Source organism: Tenebrio molitor, chromosome 8 (genome assembly GCF_963966145.1).
Source record: "Tenebrio molitor chromosome 8, icTenMoli1.1, whole genome shotgun sequence".
NCBI lineage: Eukaryota > Metazoa > Arthropoda > Insecta > Coleoptera > Tenebrionidae > Tenebrio > Tenebrio molitor.
In genome coordinates, this window is record NC_091053.1 from 9,735,887 (window position 1) to 9,749,371 (window position 13,485).

Consider the following 13,485-nt stretch of genomic DNA (forward strand, 5'->3'; position numbering starts at 1 on the left):
CTTGTTGTGAAATGGCGCAAAATAGGGTACGCATAGGGCTACCTGGCATTTTGAGCACGCTACACTGGAACGTTTTGGTTTTTTTTCTGTGCTACATCTTACACACCTTCGGGAAGTCGTGTGTGTTGGTAAGTGCTCGCCAACATTTGTCATTCTAATTGTATTCTATATATTAATTGATCTGCCATCGATTTTTTTCATTTTATTTTTCCAGATTATTAGCCAAGATCCTTGCGATTTTCTTGTCGTAAAATTCCCTATCAGCTGATTTGCAAGTACGCTTCTGAACACGAGATGTGACTTTGGTTTGAACTTAGTAGAAGCACCCGTTTTATATAAGATGTAAGAATTTACGACAGAAGCATCGATCAAATAGTAAAACAACTTTAGCCACCATTTTCTAGACTTCCATGAGATATTATAACAAGAGTGAAGTTGATCAAAGAGGTCAACTCCACCCATGTTTTGATTATAATCATCGATACTTTTCGGACAGTGAACAGTAACTTTGACTCCTTCCTTGGTCATTCGCTGAACTGTTGACATTTCCGTTACAGAATGCATGGTAGAAACAACCAACACACATTTCTTCCCACTATCCTTCCACTGTCTGACTGTTATGCTACTGGTACCGACAGTATCGGAATCTCCTTGTTCAATTTTTTTATCCGCAACCAGCAACGCGTTTGGAAAATTCTTCCTATTAGACCTCATCGTTCCGCATCCAAACAGTTTTCGGGCAAGTAGTTTAGACAGCGGACTAGAGCTTGTAAAAAAATTGTCAAAATATACACAATAATATTTGCCTTCAAATGGTTTAGTTAGTTCTAAGACGGTTTTTTCACCCAAGGAGCCTTCTTCATCACTTGCCTTCTTCCCTTCATATACAGAATAATTGAGTAGATAGCCCGTTGAAGAACATGCCAAAGCCCATATTTTCCATCCTCTTTTTATCGGTTTTTGTGGCATATATTGCTTCAAATGGGTCCTTCCTTTGAAAGCCACCATGCTTTCATCAACGGCCAAGTTTCTCCCTGGATTGTAAGCGTTCAAGAAGTTGTTTGACAAATATAATCATAGGTCTAATTTTGTATAGTTTGTCAAAATCGGAGTCTACTTTTTTTGGCATGTTTTCATTATCATTGATATGTAGAAACCGAAGTATTTTCAGGAATCTTTTGAGAGGCATAATATTCGATATTCTTTGGTGACGAAAATTGTGGTCGGACGACCAATAGATTCGTTAGCTGGGTAAAGAATTTAAACCCATTATGATTAAGATTCCAAGAAAAGCCTTCAACTCTTCTAAAGTCAACTCAAGAGATTTATTCTTTTGTTGTGCATAACGATTAGACTCAGTTACAATGACATTAAGAAAATAATCGCCCATGATGTTGGAGAAAATTTCAACAGGTGACTGGCTGGTGGAAATTTTAGGTCCGGAATCTTCTTCAAAAGTACTTGCCGGGAACACGTGTGGCAAATACGGGTATTTTGCCCATGAAAACTCTTCATCTTGATATCGTTGTTGTGTTTTCTTCAATGTGGATTTGGGAACAGCATTGGTAAGAGATTCGTCGTCATCGGAAGAAAAAGCATAAATTGTTGTAGGTTTGGGATTTATACTAGGGTCAAAATCTGGATCAGCTATTGAATCGTCACTGTCGAAATCCAGTTCTTCATTTATATGAGTTAAACTTCTTTTCGTTCCTCTTGACGTACCAGCAGATGATGAAGAAAGCTCTGGAATGTTGTCATCAGCATCAGAGTCTCCGCCGAGATCTGAGTCGAAAGCTTGGTCGTCAGTAATAGAGGCAATGAATTCAAAAACTAGTGAAGGGGCTGCTCGGCCTAGTTCTTCCATATTAATTTTTGTTTTCGAATCCATCTCCTGTTACCCAGATAAAAAACAATACTTTCGACATAACCAAATCGCTAGTAAGAGCTAGAAATTTTTTTTACTCCACCAAAATTACCCGACATACTCAAATAATTGGGAAATTTATGATTACTTATATTTCTAATGCAAACTATAATTGGCGGTCCGCCAACTAAAAAGAGTATATGCGCAAAACATTTCCCGCCAAATAGCCAAAAGGTTATGTCAATTATGATAAACTTCGTGCGCTATCTACTCCTTGCTATACGTAGAATTTAGTGTCTTTTATGTCAACCAATCTCTCGCTGGACAAACAATACTAAATATTATCCTAGCGCAAATGTGCACCACATTTATAATTATTACATATTAATCCGCACATAAGGTTGTACTTACCCACCAATTTTCAAGAATATTCTGTAAAAAATAACGAAAAACAATTCTTTTCTTTGCAACGTTGCACAATACAAGCTTATAAACAGCACTTGCTATTGGCGGACACTGGTTGAAAATTGAACCGTTTCCACTTTATCTTGCACATTTAGATAAACTGGTCGGATTTTTCACCAGTGTGCGCTTCTGTAATACGCCCAGAATCATGTGGTCCAATATTAGACCGGTGTCGATTTAATACAACTTTTTTATTTACTTGGTTAAAATATCGACCAGTGTACTATAAAGGCTTAAAGTGTTCATTATGCTAGATTCTTGAGCCACGCACTCACTTCGCAAATTAAAAAAAATCGACAAAAAATCGCAACGGAACAGATCAAAACAGCAACACGATCAAAAACAATAATTTTTAAAACCAGAGAAACACAAACCAAAGCTCCTGGTCTTGGTCGTCCGGGGCTGTCAACGTCTCAGGTGCCTTGGGTCGTTCCTCGGGGTCTTCCTTGGGATCACGGAGGACGACCAAATCCGGACGTGGAATAACAATGCAGCTTAGAAATCTTGCAGACCAGTGTTAGCCCTCTCAACCCCGGGACGGAGAAAGTAGTTGAGCCGGACTTGTAACAGTAGGGCTCTTGGAATAGCGCAATGTCAATTTCATTATTTTGCATTGTACAGAGAGTTTCTGCTGTGGCTGATTTGGAACGCTGCAGATTGGCTTGAATTATTTTTAGGCTAGTCTTCATAAGAAATAGAGCTCAAATACTCCTGGAGTTTTCTTTTGAAAATTGGGCAGCTCTCTGCATTAGTGTGATGATTGTGATCCCTGAATTTAGCCCTGATACAGTTAATACAACTGTGTTTTGCCGGATGGTTCTTGTCCCCACAAGAGTTGCAGTATTTTGCAACGTGGCCGTATCGTTGGCATTTAAAGCATTTCGTCAGTTTAACAAAGTTTTCCACTCTGCAGGAGTGCCAGTCAATGTATATATGGCCTTCGCTTGTCAGATTTTTCTAAACCGTTGGATGTACCTCTAAGACCCAACTAGCGTCAGAAGTTCTTTTAGAGCCTAAAGGGCCCGCATAGGCGCACCAGTTTTCTAGGAGCCTGATTTTCTTTTGAACTTGCTCTTCGATGCGTTCTCCTAGTTCTTCGGCGCTAACCGCGTTTGGGACATTGTGAATGACTAGTTTAGGCCATAAAATTTTCGGTTTCGAGGTTGTTTGGTGACCCGTCCGCCCGACTGGGAAGCTATATTAGCATATGTAGGTGGTGGAGCGACAACATTATTTAAGGCCAAATCGACAGAATCCTTTACCGAGTTCTGGACCTGCGTTAAGATTTCCTTCTCGGTGTTTCGAGTACAGACGTTTTTTGTATATAGTCTGGCCAGATCGTTTAGGGCGCTGTGCAGATTACAGATCTCGGTGCAGGCTTGGGTTCTTTTAACGATAGGTTCTTTGGTGGAGCATACGAATTCTATGAAAACGGTTACCGACTTGTTTACCGTGTCTAGAATTGATCTGATGGCCGTATCCTCTGGTAGTGTCGGATTGCCCGGGAGACCATTAATATACTTATTGTCGCCAAACTCTTCAACTGCTTATCAGTAATTCTCCCGTGTTTGGGCGGCAGAGGACCCCGTGCCCCCTACCCGGAACTCCGGGAGAATTTGTATGTACCGGACTAAATAAAGTTAGCCGTTTTGGACGTTTGGACGCGCCGTATCGGAACAGTAAATAATTCAGATTTTTACTCAAGACCGTGGTTAGTGGCCTAACTGTTTCCCGCGTGGATAGTACAGATGGGCGAATTGTGATGCCAACCGAAATCCTCTGAGTCACACAGCAGCACCAATTTGTTCGACAAGTCACCACACACGGAATAGTTCACTATTTACAATCCGAGAACACTTTTAAACAACCACTTAATCATGTTTAAGTGATTATCCCCACGAGAACGCTACCACCGGATGTGCGCCAGACGATGACGTCAGCGCTTGGGCTCGAGCGTGTGAACAGAGTCCTGTCCGTGGTCTAAAAAAAAAAGACGCCCGGGGGCACATATATTTAAATAAATTCAGAATAGTGAGTGCAAAATTGTGCACAACCATCAGAAGGTTTTATAATACATATCATGAGTTAGCCTTTGTTAACATTTAACAATTAATACTTAATATTAATGATAATTTAATTTAATTGATTTATCTGCATAATTTCAAGTTACTAGACTCGTCGATCAGGGCTGGTTTCTACTGTTTTCCATGTTCTGTCGGGTTTGAGGTTTGTTTCTCCGTCAGGTCGTGTGAAGGGTGCTCGGTCTCTTGAGTTGTCATTTTTCCGGTTTTCAACTTCTCGGTGGCTGACTGTTTCGGGGTGTTGAGACGTTGCATCGTGCCATGATAAATTGTTTACTGCTTTGTGCGTAAATTGCTGTGACTGCGGAGAATACAAAATTTTATTATAGATTTGATTGCGACGAGGTTTGTCACAAACGTGACCTATTTTTCTGATTACGGTCAGTTATTGTGTGTTGGGAGCGGCGCTGGAAGTCGCAGGTGCGCTGGCGCCTGGCTTTGTCTCGCCGGGAAAAACGGTAAATCTTTGTTCGGCAGCAGCTGTTGTCGGCGGCTCCTTTGTAGTTCGGGTTTCTCGGCGACAGTCAGGTAGAGCTCGTGCCAACTCTCATGATCGATGACGCAGAAACCAAAATGCGTACAAACGCGGCTGTACGAGTCGAACTAAAAACATGGGTACTGTCACCACAAAACTCCGGGATGCAAAACTCGGGGTGTTTTGGACTTTTTGTTTTGGATATTGGATTTTCAATGTTTTCATAGGTGTTCTGTGGTTTTCATTGTGTTGTTGTCCGATCTTCGTGATTACTGATTAACCTCCGCTCTCTGTGTTTGCTTCCTTGTTTTTTTTGATTTCCGTTCCATTATTGTTATTCCGAGTTTACAAACAGTCTTTTTCAAGACTCCATTAATCTGCATAATTGCAATTGTAAGTATAACACACCTAATTGTGCTTGATTTTTAACCTAAAGTACTTGTACTCTTTACAGAATCTTTGAGTGTCATTCATCAGAATGAGCAATCAAAAGAAAGTGGTTCACAGTCAAGGACGGGAAATAATTTATAATGTGTATAAATTTATGAAAAATGAAAAAGACTGTGGAGAAGTTTCAATCCCATTAAACCGCTTACAAGAAAGGGTTGCAGAAGCTACTGGTGTTGGAATCTGCACTCACAGGAGGATCATTAAGGAAGCCGAAAACAAACCAGTAGGTTCCAAATTTACTTCTCCGAGGAAGAAAATTAATCAACCGAAGCCTAAACAATCTGTGGATCAGTACGAAGAGGAAATTATTCGAAACAATATTTATACATACGCAGATATTCACAAAAGAAGACCAACAATGAAGGCTGTATTTGAAGCAGTGAAAGATGAAGAAGGTGTTAATTTCACAGGAAAAATCCGTTCATTTAGACGTCTGGTGCATAAAATTGGTTTCCGTTGGAAGAAAACACAGGACAACAGAAAAACATTGGTTAAACCCCATCGAGAAAATATGGGCGCTTGTGAAAAATCATGTGGCAACATACAACACAACGTTCAAGTTGGATGATGTTAGGAAATTGGCAGAAGCGAAATTTGAAGCAGTGACTGTACAACAATGGCAGAATATTTGTTCTCATGTGGAGAAAATTGAAGTGGAGTACATGAAAAGGGAATATATAGTGGATGAGGTTGAAGATCTAATAATTTCCATTAATCGCGAAGAAAGTGACGAGTCTGATTTTTTTCTGTCATCAGATGAAGAACAGGTTGACGAAAAAGAAGTTCAAGGGGGTAGCTCTAGTTCAAATCTAGCTGATTTGGGTTGTGAGTTGTTGACTTAAGTAAATAAATAAAAATCTGTTAAGAAAGCGTTGAAAATTTTGTTTCCATTCACTTTACATTTTGCAGGCTTGTGAACTAATTTATGTTGATATTTATCTGACGACAAGTCGGGCATTCTAGTCCAAACCGTTGGAGAGTGCAACATTTAAATTTGGCGCCACTCTGAAATGTCTAACCAAACGACCGATGTTTTCACGTTTCACTTATCAAAATTAGGCTCCGCCTTCGCGCAGCTTTTGTCAAGGTCATCGATCATGAGAGTTGGCACGAGCTCTAGCTAGGCAGGTAGATGGATGGCTCCTCGTAGTGTTGCGTTGTTGCGGCGTTTGTTTTGCGTGTTATACAGCAATTAAGGTTCTTCAATGTCATATTGGGTCTCATTGATTATGTTATTTAACCTATTTTTGTAGATCGGACACTCGTTAGTAGGCAGTACACACTCTTATGTTGGCTGGCGTCTTCTTTGTGTCGGCAGTTCCGACTTTCGTGTTCTGTGCTAGCACAATAGCCACAAAATTTATTCGAGGCGCAGTGTTTGGCAATACGCCCGAACCCTTGGCACAGGTAGCAACGAGTTACCATGACGAAATCGCGAATCCTGTGGGACGTCCAGCTCGAGAAAATTCTTCCGGTTTTCATCAGGTGCAGCCTTGCCGCGGGGTGGATTTCAGCGACCCAGGATGTCATTCCAGGTCCATGTTTGGCGTCGTGTTTAAACAATTTCCTTGTGAAGGTTTCCGGGACGGTGTCTGGCATGTTTTGTTCTTTTATGATCTCTATTACCTGCTCTTGGGTCAGCGTGTCCCGGACGTCGAAAATTTGTATTTTTGGCAGGACTTTGCGGTTGGTTGTGTAAGAAGGAAACCCCACAGTCCGAACAAAAGCTTTATTTAGCAGAAAACTGGTGTGGTTCACAACTCGACGTCTACCCGGTAACAGTAACTAGGACTCAATGTCCCCTTCCACCGCTTCTCTCCTGCCTCTTTCCTCTCGTCCCTCACGGTCCCAGCGTCAAGGACAGTCCTTCGGGGCGAAGTCCAGCTGGTGTCCTGTAGCCGGGCGCTCACGGCCAACAGTTGGGTCGTGAGCTTTAATTTCTTTAATTCCGCTGACTCACCTAGTTTGAGGACCGACGGACAGCGGGATTTGATCCGGACGGAGGTGTCTCCACAGAGCATGTAACCAAGCTCGCGGGGAGTTTTTGATGTGAGGATCTTTTTTGTGTCCAGCGACGTTTTGACGCCCTTGCAATTTTGTGCTGGTTTCACAATAACATTGTATTTCGGGGCTGGTGCGGGCGCGGGAGCTTGCAGGCTGGTGGCGTTTGTCTGCGTCGATGACTTGAGGATGGAGCTAAACGTCTGGACAATTGGCTGCACTGGAGATGTTCTTATTGCGGGCTCGATGCAATTGCCTTTTCCACGATCTTCTTAATCTCTTGAGTTATTAAGGGGGTGACGGTAGTTTCGGCAGCATGCCGCTGTGCCTTTTGGATTACATTCTGCATCGTATCGCACACTAATAGGCATGTTTGTCTCCTATGTAGATTTTCTTTGCAGCCGAGTAAAAAGTCGCGGATAATCGTGAGGTTTTGGCAGCATACCTGTAACATATCCGCAATGTTTGGCTCATCCTCGAGGTACTCGACTGGTCGGTCTAGTGGTGGTTGTTCCTCTTTAGTTTTGTTCCGGCGCGAAGATCCTGCTGAATCCAACGGGACTTCAGTCTCATCTGATTTGAGGGTCCCTTTCCTTGTGTTCATTGTTGACATGTTGGCGCTATCGGCAGAGGGCCCTGTGCCCCCTCCCTGGAAATTTCGCTAACACGTGATCCGCGCGGGGACGCCCAGATTTCACTAATTTCTAATTTTGTTTCCAGTTAACTGGACGATAAAAGCTGCACTGCACTGCGAATTCTGAACTTATTCACAATCACTTGCAAATTTGCTGTAAGTTTTCTGACCGTTGTCGGATCGCTCGAGCGCTCGGGACAGAATCCCTGTCCGTGACCTGAAAAAAAAAGGGCGCCCGGAGGCACGTGTATTTCTGGTTATTTGAGTTCAGATCCATAGAGATTGTACAATTATAGTTCGAAAAATTACCTAACTAACCTAACCTAAATCTGATCGTAATTACATGGCCTATTTACATAATTTATCTAGATTTACTATTTACAGTATCGTGTGTGTGTTTGTTATAGCCTATTATACGAAGCGATTTGGAGGCGGGTTGCGGTTTCAGATTTGCTTCTGAGGTCCGTCCTCCGATTGCTGGTGGATACTGATTCACGTTCCGGGAATTGCGGGGTCTCATCGAGAGATTTGTCGACGCACAATTGGTCGTAGCGTCGACGTAGTGCTCTCTTTTTGCGTGCCTGAAACATAGGGAAGATCGAACATTTGTATGAGGTGTTACCCCTCGTTGTCGGCTTGTGGCGGTTCAGTGCAGATTAGCAATTTAAAAATTTCATCATTCTTCAGGAAAGGTATCTTCGTTAATTCAGGGGGCCAGCTTCTCAGCTCTTCATGAATGAGCTCTTGGGCTGACAGGTATATGGGGCAGTCTAAGTTTCGGTGTAGGGGATCATCCCGCGCGCTCTCGCATGTCTCGCACAGATCGTCGTCCCGCTTCCCGATTCTGTTGAGGTGGCATCCAAATTCTCCGTGTCCTGTTAGAACTTGCGTTTTTATGAAGTTAGTATCCAGCAGATCCGTCAAGTTTGTGGACAAGCGGGGGAGGAACTCAAAGGTTATGCGCCTTTTTGTGGAGTTGTCCCATCTCTCCTGCCAGATGTCTTCGGCCTTGATTGTCATGTAGCTTGCGGCGTGCGCGATAGAGTCAAACATTCCTGGCGTGATTAGTTCATCCCTGAACATGGCGCTTCTGCCCTGCCGCAGCTCACGAGTACAATTATGAATTCCTATTTCGAGATCGACCGGAAGTATCCCTGCTAGAACCCCTGCGGCGTCTGTTGAAACCGAGGCGTAAGTTTGGGAGACGAGGCGGGCTGCCAGCCCATAAATTGACAGGTACTTGCGACTGACCTTCGTTAGATTAATGCGGTCTATCCAGATTCTCGAAGCATACGTTAGGACTGGTATGATGGCTCCCCTGTAAATTGTTCTGAAAGCGGTTACGGAATTTTGCCCCCAGTGCCTTGAGACTTTTCTGCGGAGCCCCATGATGATCCTTCTGGCTTTTGTAGTTGCGTACGCTGCGTTGGATTCAAATGTTAGTTTCGGGTCGATAACTACTCCAAGGTATTTGTAGTTTTTAACCATTTGAATGAACTTTGTCCCAATGCGTAACCGAATGTCTCGGTGGTGACTTATTCATCATGACGACCGTTTTTTCCTCAGATATCGACAGTTTATTTGTTCGGGCTCAGTTTATGACCTTGTCCAGCGATTCCATAATGTCGGCCCCAGTACCGATCCCTGTGGACATCCTTTTGTGGGTGTCTTTTCCACCATTGTATCGCCCTGCGTGAATGTCACTTTCCGGTTGGTGAGGTAGCTCTTTATTAGTGTGACCAACTCGTGCGGGGTGTTGCGTAGGCAGAGGTTTCTTATAAGACTCGGCCACCATACGTTATCGAAAGCTCCTCTCACGTCAATGAAAATGGTCATGACGTATTTTCTGATACTCCCCTTGATGGCATTCTTGAAGTGCCACAGAGCGTCAATCGTGGATCGTCCGGCCGTGAAGCCATATTGTGTTTCCGCGTGCAGCGGTGAGATAGATTGCGTTAGGGCGTTCATCAATTTTCCATTATTTTGCCGTAGGCTGGAAGCAATATGATAGGCCGGTAGTTTTTTTACTACTCCGAAATCTTTTGTCGGGTCCTTTAATAGGATGACCAACTTGCCGGTTTTCCAGGTCTGCGGGAAGTAGCCGAGCTTCCAGCATGCGTTGTAAATTTTCAGCACCGCCGGCCCTACCCAGCTGTGCGCTAACTTGACAATGTTCCCTTTTATCTGGTCGGGGCCTGGCGCCTTATTGTTATTTAGCGTTCTAACAATCGCCTCCAGCTCCTCTTCGTTAAATTTGTCGTCGGCGGCCTCCTTTGGTTCAATGCTGTGGTAGTCGCGTTGTTCCATTGTTTGGGTGCGGTCGTTTTCGCTTGGGTCGTCATCAGGTAAAAAGGTGTCTATCAGGTGTTGCATTGTCGGCTCCGGAGTTAGGGTGATTGTCGCGTCGTCCCTGGAAAAGCAGCTTAGGACCCCGGCTCGGTGAAATTTCTCCGCCGCTATCTTGTATACCGTGCCCGACGGGTTTGTTTTCAGGTCAGTTTCAACGAATTTCTCCCAGCTTCTTTGTCTGGTTGCACAGAGTTTCTCGGCGAATTTGTTTTTTGCTGCTGTCATTTGCCGGTGCAGGTAATTTGAGTACTCCCTGAAGCGGATGCGGTAAAAGAGATGTTTCTTGTTCATGTAGATTTTTCTAAATCTCTCAACTTCGTCCGTCCACCAGTCCGGTCGATTTCTCTATTTACGCCTTTTTGCGCTGATTATGCGGGTTTTGATGTCGTTGTTGAGAGACTCTATGGCTGGATCAATTTGTGCTGGTGTGTTCAGCGTTGGAAAGTCGCGGTCGAATTCCGCTTTCCACTCCTGCATTTCCGCTGCGATGTCATCTGGCGTGATGTGGTTGCAGTCAATGACGAAGTCGGGAGCCATTGTCTGCTGTGCGGGGTTGTTTCGGCTTGTGTTGATGGTGAAGTTGATAGCATTGTGGTCGGATGCCGCGATGTCATGACTCACCGTCCAGCCACTTATGTCGTCGGCCGCGTTTTGCGATGTTAGGGTTAAGTCAATGTAACTGCTTCCCTTGGGCGAGCAGAAAGTCGGGATGGTACCTGGCTTGTTTATTATTTCCAGGTCGTTGTTGATAATAAATCCTTCGAGGGTTGGGGCCCGGCTGTTTTCTCTGTGGTCGTGCCACAAGGTCGAGCGGACGTTGAAGTCGCCTCCAATAAAGACTTTATGGCCGGCCGTCTCTGTTAGAATTCTTTGTAGCGTCAGCAAATCGGTAGACAGTTCTGAACTTGGTGGCAGGTAGACGCTTACCACAAAGACTTGGGTTATCCCAATTTTTGCCGAAATTACCACGATGTTTTTTGTAGACAGCTGTGGTATAAAAAGCGGGCTGAAGTTGTCGCCATTGTATATGATGGTTGATAGGAACTTGTCGTCGCTGCGGGCCATGCACTTTAGCCCGTTAAGTCCAGGAATTTTGTGCACATCTGTAGCTTTGCATGTGTAGGGCTCTTGCACTAGAGCCATTGTTATATTATTGTTGATCATCTGTCCCACTAGTTCGTTCGTCGCGGCCCGGGATTTTTGCAGATTGATTTGCATGACGTTGACTTTAACCATCAACGTCGTATTGCGTGGAATTAATTGCTTCTTGAGCTCGGTGTTGATAGATGGGACAGATGTTCTCCGCTGTGTGGTGGTTTGCATCCTTTATCCCACTTCTTGTGCAATTTGCGCATTTGTGTGCTCGTTTATCCTCCCTGTGTCGACAGTTTCTGCTCTCATGGTCCGTGCTCGCACAGTAGCCACATTGTTGCGGCGCGCTGCAAAACTTGGCTATATGCCTGAAACGCTGACAATTAAAACACCTCGAGACTAGTAGGAAATCCCTGATCGTATGAGATCTCCAGGTTGTGTACACGCGTCCAGTTTTTATAAAATGAGCACTAGGGGAACGAACAGGCCGGAAGCAGGGGATGATCGGGAAGGCCTGGTTTTCGCTCACTAGGGGAACGAACGGGCCGGAAGTCGGGGATCGGAGTCGGATTTGGAAGCGTGCTCGAGAGCCGGGTCGGAGCTGGTGCTTGGAGCCGAATCGGGATGGGAATGATGCTCTGCTGGCTGTTTGTTAACTCGGTCGCGGGGTGGTGGGGCTGCGCGCGGCCGCTGACTCGCCAACTGTGGCGGTGGGAGAGCTCGGTTCGGTGCGGAGTCCGGGTATCGGTATCCGGAGAAGATTTGGGTTCCGGGACGGATGTGATGGATACGGTCGGTGCGGTCGGTTTCGCGCTAATTTTTTCACCCGGGCCCGAAGAAAGAACGGAAATTTTCCGCCACCGGGAGCGGTTTCCCAATAACTTCGTTACACAACAATAATTACTTAAATAGACGGAACTCTGCCATAGTAAAAATGAACTGCACTTCGTAGCATCGGGTAGTACGTCCATAATGATGAGGGGCTATATTTCTTCGACCCTATAAACAAAAAGATAAATACGTTACGGAACTAACACTATCAGCACTTACCAGTTCATGAAAATACGCCAACATCACTTTCATTTACAATTGTAACCTTATTTAGATCCTGCCGTTGTTTGAATGTCTCTATGATTTCAGATAAGTACCTGCCTTTTGATTTTTCCGGTATTAAGCTATATAAATCTTGTTCTGTACTGATGACATGTATTATAGAATACGTTAGCGTTTTCTTTAAATGATGCTGTTTATATGCCTTCCTCTTCCATTTTTTTTCAAATTCTGCTTTACTTGAAAGGGTAGAAACAGATGTTTTTTTCTTTCAAAAACTTGTATTTTCGAATCGCTGTAAATTTGAGCGATAATTGAAATCTCCTGTTTTTCAATCTTTAAAACCGCATTTTGAGACGATATATTGTGTAAAAGGTATAACCAGCTTTCGGTCTCAGGATTTTCAAAACAGTTCTTTATTAGAGTTGGGCACTTATCAATAATTGATAAAAAGTAAGATTTCAAACCTGAGCATATTTGCAATACACGTTCAAGCCAAGTACTTTTTCGTATTCGACCTGGACAATTTCACAAAATTCTTTTAATTAATTGACGTGAACAATGTAAATATAAAAGTATGAATAAATTTTGTTTATGAATGCCATAACATCTACTTGTAAACAATCAGCTGCAGTTTGTATAGAATTGTTGATAATGTGTGCAGCACAGCCAACACCTATCAAATCTTTTCCTAAATCTGCCTTAATTTTGTAAAATATATTTGCTGTTCCGTGTCTACGTCGTCGCCCAAAGTTGCTCTTTGTATTATCTGCACAAATTCCCAACAGTTTTGATTTTATATTATGTTTCTGTAGAACTTGTGAAATATATTCTGACATAATGGTTGAAGTTTCGCCAGGAAGATCTTTTAATTCTAATATTTTAACATGGAAATCGGTTTCAGGCAAAAAGTATCTCACTATAATAGGTACTATTTTAATCTCTTTGTGATTTGAACTATCAAAATATATTGAAACAAAATGTGTTGTGTGTCTATCAAGTTCTGCATATAATATATTTTGAA

General features: G+C 43.4%; 1 protein-coding gene and 2 long non-coding RNA genes across 4 annotated transcripts in view; 2 read left to right on the forward strand and 1 right to left on the reverse strand.

Moving 5' to 3' along the window:
* LOC138137246 (uncharacterized) overlaps positions 1-13,485 on the forward strand; it is a 296,725-nt gene that overhangs the window by 195,799 nt on the left and 87,441 nt on the right. The gene's annotated exons all lie outside the window — the stretch shown is intronic.
* LOC138137252 (uncharacterized) overlaps positions 1-13,485 on the forward strand; it is a 256,252-nt gene that overhangs the window by 137,813 nt on the left and 104,954 nt on the right. The window lies entirely within an intron of this gene.
* LOC138137248 (uncharacterized) overlaps positions 1-13,485 on the reverse strand; it is a 240,020-nt gene that overhangs the window by 27,161 nt on the left and 199,374 nt on the right. The gene's annotated exons all lie outside the window — the stretch shown is intronic.